Raw genomic sequence first — 18285 nt, forward strand, 5'->3', positions numbered from 1 at the left:
ATAATATGCCGCCTCTGTCTGTACATAGTGATTCAAGTATTTTGTGCCAAATACTGCTCATATAAGACGATGGCGGCCCACCAGAGGATTTTCCTGATCTGCTGTTGGCCAGTCCAAGCCTGTAACTGTAACCAAAGTGTAACCTCCATGTTAAGGGGAGAGCAAAATAGATCTAGAGTATGGGGATCCCATCAATCAGTACTCCAGGTCTCATCTTCCAGGAACCCTCTTATCATAGCAGAAGAAGAGGGAGAAATATGGATATTGGGTGTAAGTGAAATCCCATGTGAATTTTAAGGTCTGAGCTAGGATTTATTATGTGAGTCTCCAGAAGAGCTTCCGTTATCTGCCAGAAATACTATTTATGTTCGATACGGTTATTGATATGTGTTAATGGACTCAACATTAACAAGTTATTGAATGCCAATGAGGAGTAATGCTCATTAAGCACGTACACCGAGAACGTGTTGTAGTCATGACATATGGGGTTACTAATACACGGCCCTCAGAAGCTGGACAGATATATGCCACCATGTAAGTAATAGCCGTTATATGACTTCACACCGGACTAACTAGCTGAGGACAGAAATATCCTGTAGTGTACAATTATGCTCAATGGAATTACTGATACAAGAGAAATCTATCCTGAACTCACTTCCGTCTACTACTAGATATGGACTGTATAATAAGCTGTAGGAGATACAAGTAGGGTGTGCGTTTATGGATTTTTTGGTCAAAAATCAAAAGTTTTTCAAGCAGAAAACACTCTTTTTTGGGGGGAGTTTTTCGATGAGTTTTTCATTTCCGGAAGGAGTTTTGAAAAGATTTGAAAGATTTTTGGATGAGTTTTCTCGAAGAGTTTTTTGCAGTTTTTTAATTGGACAGTGCCATGTTTGGAAAGGTTCCTTTAAAGAAGGGACATGCACATTCTTCTTTCCCAACAAGCATTTATTCAAATCTTTTTAGGAAAAGAAATGCTAAAATAATCCTCATATGAACAAAAAAAAGTGGATTTCGCATAGAAATGAAATAGAGGAGTTTTCCAGCAGAGTTTTTTTTAGGAGTTTTTATCTTTACACTCAAGCAAACCCAACTAGTTTTTCAGGCAGAAAACACGTTTGAAAACTCTGGAGATTTATTTTTTATTGAAGCGTTTTTTGTATTTGATTTTTTTTTGGTCTTTCCAGAGCCTTTTTTCAAAGTTTTTTCAGCCTTCATTTTTTGGAATTTTTTCCTATAGTTTTTGTAAAGTTTTTTTCCATTGTTTTTTTTCCAGTGGGTTTTTAGACAATTGAATAATGAAAAAAATTACTAACATTTCTTCACGCAAAAATGATGACAAAATGCTCCAAAAACGTTTGGCCTTCCCATTGAATTGTATTGTAAAGTTGAGATTTCTTCCAAACATGTCACTTCTTTTAACCACTTGGAGTTTTTCGAAACCCGAAATGGTGCAAAGAAGTTTAACCCTTTAGTGACCAGGCCATTTAAAAAAAAATCTGACCAGTATCTTTTTATGGGGCAATAACTCTGGAATGATTCAACATTTCCCAGGGATTTTGAAACTATTTTTTCATGACACATTATACTTTATGATAATGGTAAATTTAGATCGATGTGTTTTGTGTTTATTTTTAAAAATATCAGAAATTTGACCAATAGTTCTAAAAATTAACAATTTTCAAACTTTGAATGATTATCCTTTTAATCCAGATAGTCATACCACAAGTTGTTTTTCCATAGAGATGATTATGTTCATCCTTCTGAACATTTTTTTTAGGTTTTTCAGGCAGAATACACCTGAAAAAGATGTTGTGGGGGGGATGAGTGGACCCTTGGAGGTTAATCCCTGAACTCTCGAACTGTGAAACGGACTTCAAGGAGAAGTCTGTGTTTGGAGTTCAGCTCTGGACACTAGGTGGGCACATAGTCCAAATCCTCTGCTAAAGTCTCAAAAAACTCCTCCACAAATTGGATATTCTACTCAGTTGCTATGTGCACCTAGTGTCTTTTTGAAGATTTTTCGGCACATAAAATGAGCAGAACCTCCAAGTTTTTGAGAAGTTTTGAGATTCGAAGGAGGTTAAGGAGATTTTCTGTTCAGGTCCCACTCGGTTTCTATTCCAAAATCTCATCTGAGACAGACTCAGTGTACACATGACCTTAGGTTATGGGTCAACAGTTGCCATCAACTCATCCCTTCCTCTAGTAATGAAGAATTTCTGAATGGGAGGAGAGAAGGTGCCTTCCGATACAACAGATGGTCAAAGCATCAACTAGTAGTTATCTGATAATCTGTAACCTATATCCATAGTAGATCTCATGGTCAACAAGAACAAAAACAAACATATTAGCACAATACTGATGAACATATGGTTTTAGTCTAGACATATTGGACTGATGCTGCATGTCACATTTTTTTTATAAAGACTCCACGTAAAAATTAAACAATGTGATTTTTCCAATATTTTTATATGACAGCAAGATGCATAGGGGGGGTGAATGAAAGCTCGGAACCAAGTATGACCCCAAGACAGTGGGCATGTTGCTGGGGAGTAATGGTGGAATCACACACGGAAATGGCAATGTCTGGCATAGGTAGGTTAGTAGAGGGATCAAAACCAAGGAGTTCAGGTTTTGACAGGTTCACTTTCAGATAGAGGGAGGACATAATGTTAGAGACAGCGGTAAGACAATCACTGGTGTTATCTAAAAAGGCAGGCGTGATATCAGGAGAAGAAGTGTACAATTGGGTGTCATCAGCATAGAGATGGTACTGGAAACCAAATCTACTGATTGTTTGATCAATAGGGTAGTATACAAAGGAAGAGGAGGGGGCCTAGGACTGATCCTTGAGGAACCCCAACAGTAAGGGGAAGGTGAGAGGAGGAGGAACCAGCAAAAGATACAGTGAAGGATCGGTCAGAGAGATAGGAGGAGAACCAGGAGAGGGCTGTGTCCTTGAGGCCGATGGAGCGGAGCATGGTCATGAGGAGCTGATGATCCACAGAGTCGAATGCTGCCAAGAGATCCAAGAGAATTAGCAGGGAGTAGTGACCATTAGATTTAGCTGTTAGTAGATCAATAGACACTTTAGTGAGGGCAGTTTCAGTAGAGTGTAAAGAGCGGAAACCGGATTGTAGAGGGTCGAGAAAAGAGTTATCTGAGAGATAGCGGGTAAGACGGGAGTGGACCAGGCGTTCCAGGAGTTTAGAGATGGAGGGAGGATTACAGACAGGTCTATAGTTAGCGGCACAGTTTTGGTCGAGGGATGGTTTTTTAAGTAATGGATGTATGATGGCATGCTTAAATAAAGAGGGAAAGATACCAGAAGAGAGAGAGAGGTTGAATATTTTTGTTAGGTGAGTGGTGACAGCCGGGGAAAAGGACTGGAGGAGATGTGACAGAATGGGGTCACTGATTACTTCTTCTTCTGTGACTGGTATAGGCCATGTTTCTGGAGCAGACCCTTCTTGCTAATCCCATACATCCCCCTAAGATGATATTGTGTAGAATTTATCAATGGATATGAGCTATTTTCTTTGTGTGTAAATTGTGTCAAAATTGCTGCAAATTTGTGCAAAAAAATGTGCAAACATCACTGTTTACACCATGCTTACTGAAATTTGAAAAAGCGTGGAGTAGACATTTTGGAGGGGGTGAGGTCCCTATGTTTTTTAAAGCAGTTATTTCGGGGCTTTTACATTTTTTGCATAGCTTTAGGATAGGTCATTGATATCTAATCAGTGGGGGTGTGACAAAAGCCGAACAGCCTTTCCTGGTGGCAACCGGAACTGCTTAGTTGCGGACCTACACAGCACTGGTACATCAACTGTATAGTGACTGTGACTGGGAACTGCACATCTTCTCTTCACCCTATTCCTATCAGGGGAAGCATATGTGCAGTACCTGGCCATGACCACTATTTAGTAGATAGCGCTGTGCAGCTCTGCACTGAGAACTTCCAGACACTCCCGATGTTGGGGAAATGTCTCCATGTCCATTTAGTCAGTCAATAAAAATCAGAGTGTACTCTGACATCCAAGTGCAGCCCGTTTTTTCCACGGACTCATTGACTTGCATGGCCGAGTGCGATCTGAATATTGGATGCAAATTGGAGATGTAGACGGCCCCACAGAATAACATTTGTCCAAGTGTGATCCGACGTTTTGTCGAAATACACTTGGCCCAAAAATACGGTCATCTGCAGGAGCCTTAAGGTAATGCCATCAATATCAAAGTCCCAAACAACTCTTTTAAGCTGAAAAAATACAAGATGTTAGAAATATTTGGAAGCATTTTCCATTTTGTAGCTGCCTTAGGTTACATATTTCAAATTTTTGCGAAGTTTTCTTTTTAAATTTGCCTAATTTTATTCAAACAAATTAAAGATTATACCAGTCTTAATAAGTGTAGCAAATTATTTTTTGCTCTGCTTTCATGTTAAATGTCACACACTCCGTGGATACATTTAACAGCGCTATGCGATAGTCGAGGCGAGTGTCCTTTATATAGAACGCTAATGGATCACAAAGCGTTATGTCGGCAGCTATTATAGTACAGCTGAAATAGATTCAAGTAGCTGTTTGTGTGGCATCATATCAAATATCAGTTACACACAGAAGACTCGAGATTCCCAGTTGTGGTTGGTCGTTAGTGATGGCTATTATTGAAGATTATCTCCCAAGTGCTAACATTTTCTAAATGGGCTTTACTTATTATGTAGGCTGTAGAGACAAAAGAATTGTAAAGTCTGTATTTACAATAGAATACCTCTGGATTAAATCTGTGAATATAATACTCACAGTTTAGTTGTTTAGCTTTATGCAAGTTGTATATACAGTACTTTAAGAAAGTAATCATTTTCCATCTCATCTACCAGTTGTCAACCTTTGGGGATAATTTTTTTCTTCCTTAATTGCATATGTTTTTGTCCCTAAATTATTTTTGTCCAAAAATTATTTTTGTCCAAAAATTATTTTTGTCCAAAAATTATTTTTGTCCAAAAATTATTTTTGTCCAAAAATTATTTTTGTAATTGGGCTTTATTAAATGTCATTGCCCCTTTTGCCTTACGTAGCATTATCTACTGCTGGCTGCAGAATGAGTTAATTGAGAATTTGTCAGTGAATTCATTCTGACTGTCCAATGTGAGAGTTTCTAACTCTTTTATTTGTCTTTTGTTGAGCTGATTTATGACCACAGACCACATCGAAGTTGAATGCGCAAAGAAAACAAAGAGTTGGTTAGAGAAGCCAGACGGTGTAAAATCTTAAATGAAATTATTATTAGCGCCAAATACATGCACTGAAGTAAAATAAAATGTCTCCAAACATGGTTAACCTCACCATATCTTGTGGGCACATTTGCCTAAAGGGTATGGCGCTTCAAATATTGTGATTTGGTTGTTAAACCCACTGCTGGAAGACTGTCGAAACTAAAATAAAGAAAATGCACTTCAAACTAGATGCAAGAAAACTCATGAAGATTTTTTACAACTTCAGTAAAGGGTATTTGCCCTATGTTGAGCAAATATCATCTCTACTTTTAGCCTGAAGAAGGATTTTGAAGGATTATGATACTCTGCTATAGGTAATGGAATCCCGAGTTTGTATAAAACATTTCTACCTGTTTTCCTGCATCAAATCTCGAGAGCTGATCCTTTTTTTCTAGTTTCTATACTCAGGTTATATTTTTCTGTCACTAGTAGGAGAAAAAAGAAGAGACAGTGAGACAGGAAGTTATATTTTTACAGAGACTCCGCCCTCCCAACAGGTATAAAAAAAACAGGAACAAAAGCAGAATCCTGTTTCTAAATGTCATGTGATGGTCTTTGGTAAGGAAGGGTGACGTCCAACTTTCCCTAGAACTGAGACCCTAATTATCCCTGTCCCAGGCGTGAAGGTAGAGAGGCCCGAGCCTTACTATGCTCCTGTTAAACCCTACTCTGTCCCTTCGCCCAACCCTTGAGGCATGAGATAGACATGTAAGGTAAACAAGACAACACAAAGACAAAACAGGGATAACAGAAAACCTCTATCATACCATAGCACTAACCAACAATAGGAAGGAGGATAGGGACAGGGAGGAATAAACTAAATGGGACCAGGAGATGAATACCCATGTAATACAGCAAACCACAGAACACCACTACAACAGTTCTACTCCATCCACTTAGCATTAGCACATAGCACAGGAAGATGAATCTTGCACCAGCAGGGACAAGAAGGTCTGATGAGTTTTTATAAGAAGAGGTAATGACCAGATTAGAAGCAGCTGAAATGGAGCTGCTTGTTTAACACCTGAGGAAACTAAATCCAGAGAATATGGGACACAAATCACATCATCTCTATAAAAAAAAGAAAGTCCTGTGATTCATTCCCGCCGATCGTCTTACTCCAGGTCTTCCAGGGGGATATGACATTCTCGTGACAATAAAAGGTGAAGTCTACTACAATCGATATAAATGTACATAATTAAATCTACAGGAGTTGAGGGTTCCCGCTTCCTACAGTCATGTGTCCCCTTCTTAGTACTTCGGGGAGTTCAATAATGCCAAAGCAAAATCTGATTTGAAGAAATTTACACCAGTGTTTAAAAAATAGAAATGTAAAACATTGCATTTGCATTCAGACCACCTGGTGCATCCTGATCATTCTTGAGATAATCCTAGAATTTGAACAGAGCCCAAAAGTGGTAAAATAGGGTGACAACATTTCTCCTATTTGAGAAATAGGAAAATCTGTATGCATTCAAGACTGAGATTGAGAATTTTGAGAAAGAACGATCAGCCCAGGAGGCGAAAGAAGCAGATGAGTCTATCTATCTATCTATCTATCTATCTATCTATCTATCTATCTATCTATCTATCTATCTATCCGTTTATTGCTTAACAGCTGTAGAGCTTTTCTCTTACATTACATTACAGAAATATTACAGTCTATTTAACCTTTAACTGTCTTTGGATAACATTTCATGGTTGCTCGAAAACTTAACGCTACAGAAGTTAAAGGTCACGCGTCTGCACCTCATGGCAGTGGTCACGCAGCTGCTTGGTGACCTATTATACATCTTTTAACACATAATAATGTCAGATGTGCATCCAGTAACCGATTATTTGTTCTTCCTATGCACAAGTATGAGAAATTAGTCACCTATGATGATCAATTCTTCATATACAGATATGGCAGAAAGTGTTGGCACCCTTGCAATTGTTCCAGAAAATGAAGCATTTCTCGCAGAAAATTAATTATTGCAATTACACATGATTTGTTATATACATGTCTATTTTCTTTGTGTGTATTGGAACAACACAGGAAATCAGGAAAAAAAAAGCAAATTAGATATAATTTCACACAAAACCTCAAAAATTGTTGACACCCTTAACTTAATATTTGATTGTACACCATTTGGAATAAATAACTGCAATCAATCACTCCCTATAACCATCAGCAAGCTTCTTACACCTTTCAGCTCGAGTTTTGGGCAGCTCTTCTTTTGCAAACTACTCCAGGTCTCCCATATTTGAAGGTCCCTTCTCCCAATAGCAATTTTAAGATCTCTCCAAAGGTCATCAATGGAATTTAGATCTGGACTCATTGCTGCCACCTCAAAACCCTCCAGTGCTTTGTTTCCATTAATTTCAGTGTGCTTCTGAAGTATTTGGGGTCATTTACCTGCTGGAAGTGAACTAGGACGCAAACCCAGCTTTCTGACATTACGCAATACATTGCGACCCAAAATCCTTTGGTAGTCTGCAGATCTCATGATGCTTTGCAGCCAGTCAAGGCACCCAATGCCAGAAGCAGAAAAACAACCCCAAAACATCTTTGAACCTCCTTAATATTTGACTGTAGGTACTATGTTCTTTTCTTTGTAGGCCTCATTACCTTTTTGGTAAACCGTAGAATGATGTTCTTTACCAAAAACCTCTCTCTTGGTGTCATCTGTCCACAAGATGCCTTCCCAGAAGGATTTTGGATTACTCCAGGGCCGTATTTGCCACTAGGCAGTTGAGGGCACGTGCCTAGGGCGGGGACGATGCGGGGGGTAGCACCTGAGCAAGGTTTTTTTTTTATAGAGGCCGGGTCGGGGTCACCTTAATTCCCCCCGCCTGCCCGCTTGCCTGCCTCCAAGTCCTTGCCCCCCTTGACATCATACAGTATGAGTCATACATACTCACCTAGCTACTCCAGTGATGCCTGGTCTGGTCTCAGTGACGGCAGCTCGTCCTGTGTGAGCGGTCAGGTGGTACCACTCACTAAGGTCATGAATATGCTGCATATTCATGACCTTAATGAGCTGTACCACCTGACCGCTCACACAGGACGAGGGTGCTGCGCCGAGACAGAGGTGGATTCCGTCCTGCGCGCCGTGCGCAGTGAATATGATGACAGCCAGGGAGGACGGGGGAGGATGAAGGAGGACCGTGGACGGGGAGCCGAGCCATACAAGATGGGAGCGGCACCTGTGGGGAGCCGATGATGATGAGCCATGCATGGAGGGGGCGGCTGGCCAGGGGGGAGAGATGACGAGCCATGCAAGGTGGGAGCCAGCGATGAGCCATGCATAGGGGGGATGGGAGATGAGCCAGAGGCTGAGCCACCCATGCATACAGGGAGGGGGACATGAGCCATGCATACAGGGGGGGATGGGAGATGAGCCAGAGGCTGAGCCACCCATGCATACAGGGAGGGAGACATGAGCCATGCATACAGGGGGGATGGGAGATAAGCCAGAGACACCCATGCATACAGGGAGGGGGACATGAGCCACGCATACAGGGGGGTTGGGAGATGAGCCAGAGCCACCCATACATACAGGGAGGGGGAGATGAGCCATGCATACAGGATGGGAGGGGGAAGATTACCCATGCATACAGGGAGGGGGGGAGAGATGAGCCATGCATGATGGGAGTGGGGAGCCGATGAGCCATGCATGGGGGGAGATGAGCCATGCATACAGGATGGGAGGGGGGGTGGGCCACTATACAGTATGCGTGGAGCATCATATGTGGCCATTATACAGTATGAAGCATCATGTGTGGCTATTATACAGTATTGAGCATCATGTGTGACTATTATACAGTATTGAGCATCATGTGTGGCCGCCCATTATACAGTATGGAGCATCATGTGTTGCCTTTATACAGTATGGATCACTGTGTGGCCATTATACAGTATGGAACACTGTGTGGCCATTATACAGTATGGAGCATCATGTGTGGCCATTATACAGTATGGAGCATCATGTGTGGCTATTATACAGTATTGAGCATCATGTGTGGCTATTCTACAGTATGGAGCATCATGTGTGGCCATTATACAGTGTGGAGCACTGTGTGGCCGTTATACAATATTGAGCATCATGTGTGGCAATTATACAGTATTGAGCATCATGTGTGGCCATTATACAGTATGGAACACTGTGTGGCCATTATACAGTATGGAGCATCATGTGTGGCTATTATACAGTATTGAGCATTATGTGTGGCTATTATACATTATGGAGCATCATGTGTGGCCATTATACAGTATGGAACACTGTGTGGCCATTATACAGTATTGAGCATCATGTGTGGCCATTATACAGTATTGAGCATCATGTGTGGCCATTATACAGTATGGAGCACTGTGTGGCCATATTTTCTTTTGGTTATAATTATTGTATATGAAACAGTGTGATCAGCAGTGCTAAATGGGTGTGGTTGGGACGTGGATATGGGTGTGACTAGTTGTGAAATGGGTGTGGTCAGAGGCGTGGCCTAAAATTTGCCGAGGCGCACGTAGTGGGGAGGGGGGAGAGAGGAGCCATGCATGATGGGAGTGGGGAACCGATGAGCCATGCATGGGGGGATGAGCCATGCATACAGGATGGGAGGGGGGGTGGGCCACTATACAGTATGCGTGGAGCATCATATGTGGCCATTATACAGTATGAAGCATCATGTGTGGCTATTATACAGTATTGAGCATCACGTGTGACTATTATACAGTATTGAGCATCATGTGTGGCCATTATACAGTATGGAACACTGAGTGGCCATTATATAGTATGGAGCATCATGTGTGGCTATTATACAGTATGGAGCATCATGTGTGGCCATTATACAGTATTGAGCATCATGTGTGGCTATTCTACAGTATGGAGCATCATGTGTGGCCATTATACAGTGTGGAGCATCATGTGTGGCCGTTATACAGTATTGAGCATCATGTGTGGCAATGATACAGTATTGAGCATCATGTGTGGCCATTATACAGTATGGAACACTGTGTGGCCATTATACAGTATTGAGCATCATGTGTGGCTATTATACAGTGTTGAGCATCATGTGTGGGTATTATACAGTATGGAGCATCATGTGTGACCATTATACAGTATTGAGCATTATGTGTGGCCATTATACAGTATGGAGCACTGTGTGGCCATATTTTGTTTTGGTTATATTTATTGTATATGAAACAGTGTGATCAGCAGTGCTAAATGGGTGTGGTTGGGACGTGGAAATGGGTGTGACTAGTTGTGAAATGGGTGTGGTCAGAGGCGTGGCCTAAAATTTGCCGCGGCGCACGTAGCAAACTTTATACCTCTTTCCTTTCTTCAAAAGTTGGGAGGTATGGTACCACATTTGCCAGATCACGGCAAGTGCAGCAAATCCCATAGGGAATGAATGAGGCCAAACGCAGTGTTGCCGTAAGTGATCTGTTACGCGGCAGATGCAGAAAAACTGCCGGATCTGCTGTAAAAGGCGACTTTCACATCAGCGATTCTTGCCAAAGTCACTGCCGATAGTGTCATATTCACCAAAGGGGGAGGCAGCACTAAAAGTGCCTAAGGCAGCATAATCTCTAAATACAGCCCTGGATTACTCACATACATTTTGGCAAACTGCAGACTAGCCTTTTATGTCTCTGTGTCAGCAATGAGTCCTCCTGGGTCTCCTGCTATAGCGTTTAATTTCATTCCAATGTGAACAGATAGTTCATGTTGGCACACTGAGCCTCCAGGACAGCTTGAATTTCTTTGGATCTTGATCATGTTGCGCACCATGAACAAAGGAACATCAAGATCTCTGGAGATGGACTTCAGAGTGTTGATATTTTTCAAAAATTTTGGTTCTCAAGTCCTCAGACAGTTCTCTTCTTCTTTTTCTGTTCTCCATGCTTAGTGTGGCACACACAGACACACAGTGCAAAGATTGAGTCAACTTCTCCTCTTTTTATCTGGTTTCAGGTGTGATTTTCATATTGCCCAGACCTGTTACTTGCCGCAGGTGAGCTTGATTGAGCATCACATGCTTGAAGCAAAATTGTTTACCCACAGATTTGGAAAGGTGCCAACAATTTTGGCTTATTTTGGGGGTCTTGTGTGAATTGATGTCCAAATTGTCTTTTATTCCTCAGTTTTTTTGTGTTGGTCCAATACACTCAAAGGAAATAAATGTGTATAACAAAACGTGTAATTACTATAATTTTCTTGGAGAAATACTTTATTTTCTAGGACAATTTCAAGGGTGCCAACACTTTGGCCATGACTGTAATTTGCCCTATGTGAGTAATTCATTCACTTTGACTCATTCATGCTCCATTCAAGTTTCAGTGGTTAATGTTTTCACTTGTCATATGACATTTATTCTGACTTGCCAGCTCAAAAATAGGGCCAGCAAGTCTTTTTTACAATGTAAGGGCTCATGCAGTCATTTAAGCAAATCGGTCGAAGCTCAGATTGCAATGCACCGACTGACTGTGCATCACAACCTTATAAATATACATGAAGTTATCACGCTCGGATCGGAAGACCTGCTGCTAGTCCATGCATTGCGATCCGTTCTCGGATTGATTTGCACAGACATCTGCATGAGCCCATAGTCTGCGGTGACTCACTCTGACACTATATAGTCTTATATTGTAAAAGGCGCTTCCAGGTCACACATAGCTGGCAAGTCAAAATAGCCATCATGTGACTCGGAAGAAGAGTTGAAACAGGGGATGATGATGATCGTTGAGTATATTAACGCATTATTGGTACACTACTAGCACATTTACACAGGTAGAGCCAATAAAAATATTAATAGGGTTTCTTCTTTAAGTGCCCTCTTATGTCTCTAGTGCCCCTTATAAAGTAATAACAGCTCAAATACCCCCTTATAACATACTTATGCCCTAAGTGCTCCTTATAAAGTTCAATGAAGGTTCGTTGAGTATATTAACACATAAATGGTACATGACCCTTCTATGACTGCTTGAAAAGTAATAATGACCTGACTGCCCCGCTTCAAGTAATATTGCCCTAAAAACACTTAAAAGATGTATCCAAGACTAATATTTTTGCAATGTGCCCTGGAACTAACAGGCAGGTAGTTGCTTACTACTTGCTTGTTGTGTCCGGTGCCCATCTCTACTGGCACAGAGTGGTCACAGATTGCTCCTCGTAGAGATTCAGTAGCTTCTGCTGACGACATGTCGACAGAGCAGTGGTTTCTCATCTGCTCTGCTCTGTTGACAGGATGTGACTTCAGACGTCATGCTGATTGACAGCAGGCTCCCCATTGCCTAACTGCAGGAAACGGGCTGTCAACCAGCATGACATCTGCAGTCACACCCTGTCGACAGAGTAGATCGGAAGAGGAAGAACTGTTTTGTTGGAGTTAAGCAGCTGAGTGACCAGTCTGAGCCAGAGTCCAGAATAACAGTTGCCACTGTTTTAAAGGCCACAGTAAAAAAAAAAATTAAAAAAAATGTCTTGGATAACTTTTTTTAAGTGCCCTATAAAGGGTAATTATGTCTTAAATGGCTCCCAAAAAGTAGTAATGGCAATAAAATTTCTAATAACGATTAATAATGCCCCAGGTACCCCCTTGACAATTACTAATGCCCCCTGAATGTCCTCACTAAATTTACCATCCACCAACCCCCAAGTTTCTGATGAGCCTACCAGCCAAGTCATCCATCATCCATGCAGAATCATGCGGTGACTTCATTGCGCTGGCGACGATAGGAATCAAGGGTTAGGGACCCCTGACGTAGATCATGATAGGATAGAATCTGGTCAAATGTAAAAAGAAACCATCGAGCACACGTGAATTTCCAAAGATGGCAGATAAGACATCCCTCAATACTCTTCAAAATAGCAACTTTACATTCCTTTATCTACATCACTTAAGATCTCCCTATCCATCTCAGCCCTGTCCAGCGCTGGTGTCTCCATTCTAGCATGTACGCACAAAGACACCAACAGCTGCCTTGGGTCTTAAATGTCTCAAAAAGAACAAAGCGCGGAGTAATGAGAAGAGACACGGAGAAATGAATGAACTATACCGTACGGGAAATGCCTGGAATCCAAATGCTACAAAGTTTTCGAAGATTATATGAAGGGTGAGAGGTAAACATCGGGTGTGTTGTGTGAAGCGACGGTGGTTAATATATCTCATCATCTGCTGGCTCAGCACTAAGATGAATTTGAGCTGCATGCATTCGTGAGGCTTTGTGGCCAAGTCTGCTTTATGGGAATATCTTCCTCATCAAGCTGGCCACGGTTATAATCTGAGGCTATAAATACGACTGAGATCTCCGGACTATGTATATAATAAAGTCCAGGCAATAAAGAGCTATCTCAAATCCTATATCCTAAGTAAAAGTGAATTTGGAATCTCTGTCCTTCATACAGTGTACTATATTATGCCGGATGAAAAAGAATTCTCAACACTATCATGCTTGTCTACATTTAAATATTAAAAATGGACCAGGTCATAAGTGACCAGTTTTTACTCTCATTTTTTTCCTCACTGATCCCCTAAATAATTTGGTTTTTGTTTTTTCAAAATCCTCCATACAGTTGAAGAGATATGGACCAATTTATCTAGCGCTAATTTTGAAGGTCTTTCCCATGAATAATTATGCAGAGCAGATGCAAGACACGCCCCTGAGGATCCTGTGAGCCACGCCTCCTTAGTAAAATCATAAAATTAGCACTAAATATAAAGGTCTTTACGACAGATTAAAACGTAAAGGAATACCCAATGCTTTTTTGTGTATTGAGAGAGGAATAAAAGTTTTTTTCTACTTTTGTCGCCTTTGGCAAACATGAAGTTTATTTTGGATAAGAACAAAGTTCAGATTTTTCAGAAAATGTATCATACTTGTCCGTGGACTGTAAAAAAAATGTAGATATTTAAAATATGTAAAAAAAAAAAAATAACACTACTATACAATGCAAGTCGATATCAACTCATTTCTTATTCAATAAATAAAAAAAAAATCTTAAAACAAATTAATATGTTCATTATATTAATGTCTCTATGGCTGAAATTTTAAAAAGTACATAGTGAATTTTGATTTAAAAAAAAGTCCACAAATGTTTTTGGTCACCTCTTCTACCCTAAAAAATAAAAGGTGAAAAAAAAGTCGCATATAAGCGCCAAAATTATACTAATCGGAATAAAAAAAGTGTGTGGCTCAGAATATGCAAAAAATCTCCGTAGTAAAACATTAAAAAAATATACAAAACTTGTTCTTGTTGTAATCACGCAAACTTATAGAATAAATGTAACTTATCTTTTTACTGCATAATAAATTACATAAAAACAAAAGATGTGTAACAATTGGAGATTTGCGATTTTTTTATTTTCTTTCCAGTACGTTATATGGCAATTAAATGGTGACATTTAAAACAAGCACCTAAAATTCATCCGCAAAATTAAGACCTTATATAGATATATTGACAGAAAAAAAAAGTTATGACTCTTGAAAAATCCCAGAAAAAAAAAAGAAAAGAAATAAACATAGAGAACATGACCCGGGCCTTAATTAACCCATGTGAGTATCCATGACAGACATTTTTGAAAGTTAATGGGACAAATTAGTAAATTTTCTGCTGAGTATTGCTATTGATGCCTACCAACAGCAGACATAATATAAAAGTAAATCAGCCATATTGAATCCTTCTGGTCCCTGTTGGGTGGTATAGTTGGAAAAATGTTTTGAAAACAGATCTGCATCCCATCAATAGAAGCAAAGATCTGAACACAGATCATAGCAGATATAGATAATCTGTTAGTCATTTTAGCTTATAACATTTATTTAAAAACAACCTTCAAGGACCACCCATGAGGATCCAGTCATTCAGAAAACAGCTGTGTGAAATTCCTCAATTATGTCCAGAATGAGTATGTGACTGACTATTAGAAGGCACAATGGACTTTGATTAATGTACATGTCAAAGATAGATATTATAGGATACTACGTTTTCCCAATAGGCAGAAATCAGTAACGAAGGAAGGTTTGGTAGAAGTGACAGGAGGAAGCGGGTTCATGAGATTACGTGTCCTGTCTGAAATTAAAACTGAAGTGTGTAAATTTGAGCCTCTGTCTGACTGTTCGTTTTCAGCTCATTGCAATCTTCAATCTGCTGATCTATTACTTCACGACATCTATTAAAAATTTCTCTCCTTCGTTGCCAGCGATCAGATGGATCTGTTGAGCCAAGTGAGAGCATGTTCTCAAAGGTCCACCAGCTAATAAAAGCCATTAAAAAGTTCAAAGTAGGGAAGCACGTTGATAGATACTTTCTTCAATATGTACTGAATTATTAAGTAATGCTTGGGATTCCAAAACTGCAATGGTCTCATAAAATGAGAAATCACCGCAGTAGATGTTGCTTCTGTGTTACTTTTTATTATCCTGGTTCCCCTGAATTGAAACAGTTCTAGAAGATATTTGTTAAAACAAAAAATGCTTTTCTGTGTTTCCATATCAATGGTACTTGAAGCTCCAATCGTTCCCCATTGGGTTTGCAAACGTTGCACTTGGCTTTCTTTCCGCAGCCCCATACATAATGAATAGAATGGCTGATGGGCATCCAGCCTTCTGTTGATCAGTGTGGTTCTCAACCATTAGACCCCCCCACTGATCACAAGTTGGCACTTGTACTGTGGTTAGATAACTTGTTTTTACCAAAGAACCCTTTCAAAGGGAACCTGTCACCTGAATTTGGCGGGACAGGTTTGCGGTCATATGGGCGGGGTTTTCGGGTGTTTGATTCACCCTCACCCGCTGGCTGCATGCTTGCCGCAATATTGGGTTGAAGTTCATGCTGTGTCCTCCTTAGTACACGCCTGCGCAAGGCAATCTTGCCTTGCGCACGCGCAGTATGCTTTGCCCAACTGCGGGCAAAGCCGAAAAGCATTAGTGCGCATGCGCCGGCTCACTATGTCCCGGAACACAGCAAAATACTAATGCGCAGGTGTGTACTAAGGAGGACACAGCATGAACTTCAACCCAATATTGCGGCCAGCATGCAGCCAGTGGGTAAGGAAAGGGTGAATCAAACACCCGAAAACCCTGCCCATATGACAGCAAACCTGTCGCGCCAAATTCAGGTGACAGGTTCCCTTTAAGCCTGGGAGTCTAGCTGCTGAGAGGTAGGGTATATGTAGTTTTCTCTGAAATACGTATTGTTGGGATTCTCTCGCTTTCAGGCAGCTAGTAGCATTCACACATGTACCAAATCTTTTTGCCGGAAAGCAGGAGGTTTTCATGCAGTTCATCAAACTTCCAGGAAAAATGAAACAACCTGCCTTTCTCCAGCATAAAGGTGAAAATAAGCAAAAACAAAGAGTCCATAACAACTAAGCAAAATACAGAGCTGTTCAGCCACTCAAGGTTAAAGTATGATACTCAGCCTCTAGCAGGGTGTGAGCTGCATACAATAGGTCTCTTCCACCTTGCACACAAAGAGCCAAGTTCCAGGTTTGCTTCCACCTCTACTACAAGGCAGTAGTGGAGCAGCTTAGGCTACTTTCACACTAGCGTTTTCTGCAATCCGTCACAATGGTTCGTTTTGCAGAAAAAATGCATCCTGCAAAAGTGCTTGCAGGATGCGTTTTTTCCCCATAGACTTGTATTAACGACGCATTTGCGACGGATTGCCACACGTCGCATCCGTCGAGCGACGGATGCGTCGTGCTTCTGCGGACCGTCGGGATCAAAAAATGCTACATGTAACGTTTTTTGCTCCTGACGGACCGCTTTTTCCGACCGCGCATGCGCGGCCGGAACTCCGCCCCCACCTCCCCGCACCTTACAATGGGGCAGCGGATGCACCGGAGAAATGCATCCGCTGCCTCAATTGTGCAATGCGCTAAACGCTAGAGTCGGAATCTCTTCCTGACGCATTGCGACGGGGAGATTCCGACGCTAGTGTGAAAATAGCCTTAGCTGCTCTTTTATCTTAGCTGCACCTCCTGTATTGGAGGATGGGAACGACCAGTCCCACCCAACTCTGCCAGTCATTCCTAAAACCCGGACCCAAAATCTGGGCCCAATAACAAACCTATCAGCACCTATCATGCTTGAGTCTTCTATCCGAGTTTCACATCACAGAGGCTAGGCACCTTGGTGACACATACATTCCATCCAGTACCTGCCCAGCTGCAAGTCTACAGTATATACACACATCTACTCTCCTGGGAAAGTCTATGAGACTCCTAAAAAAGGGGGAAAGTGTCATGCAGCTGCAGTGCAGTACAGCGCAACCTCCACCAGAGGGAGCCTGGTAGGGAAACCAGACTGCACACACAGAGCAACTGAACAGACACCACCTAGTGGCGAGAATGAGGTCAGGAAAACCAAGTCAGAGCACAACAGTACAAAAGGATTTAGACAGAATGGATAGTTAGGACATAGCAAGGGATCAGTAAACCAGCACGGGCAAAATACGGTACAATAGGGACAAACTGAAACGGAGTCAAAAAGCAAGCCAAGAGATTAGAACCAGGGAGTCAAACAGATATACAGACAAACAAAGAGACACTGGGAAAGGGCAGGCAGGGGGAGATAACAGACACAGGACAAGTCAGAGTTCACAGTAGGACAAATCAAGGGCTTCCAGAGTCAGGTTCACATGCCAAAGACAGAGCTATAGCTGACACCATCCTCTGGATACCTGGAAGCTAAATAGCAAACCCGAGCCCAGAATGAGGCAGAGCAAAGTTAACCCTTGACGTGATCCACCCAGAGAAAGAGCAGACACGACTAAACACCGGAACGGTTCATGACAGAAAGTTTCCCTTCATTAATCTAGAGGCACAGTTGATGTTTCAGTCAACCATTAAATTAGTCCATGCTACCTGCATAGTAGTGGATGCATACCTGTGTACTAATAGTGTCATAGTTGCCCATTGATTTCCTCTTAAGGGACATTGTGGTTGGTAGTATAAAGTGTGAAAAAATATTAGCTCTTGAAAGAGGTGATGTGATTTTCATTTTTATGATGGCAGTGTTGTTG

At 41.3% G+C, this 18285-nt stretch overlaps 1 protein-coding gene across 3 annotated transcripts in view; it reads left to right on the forward strand.

The window, feature by feature from the left end:
* LOC138651741 (myosin-binding protein C, fast-type-like) overlaps window positions 1–18285 on the forward strand; it is a 158355-nt gene that overhangs the window by 8823 nt on the left and 131247 nt on the right. The window lies entirely within an intron of this gene.

This window comes from Ranitomeya imitator, chromosome 10, assembly GCF_032444005.1.
Source record: "Ranitomeya imitator isolate aRanImi1 chromosome 10, aRanImi1.pri, whole genome shotgun sequence".
In the NCBI taxonomy this organism is placed as follows: Eukaryota; Metazoa; Chordata; class Amphibia; order Anura; family Dendrobatidae; genus Ranitomeya; species Ranitomeya imitator.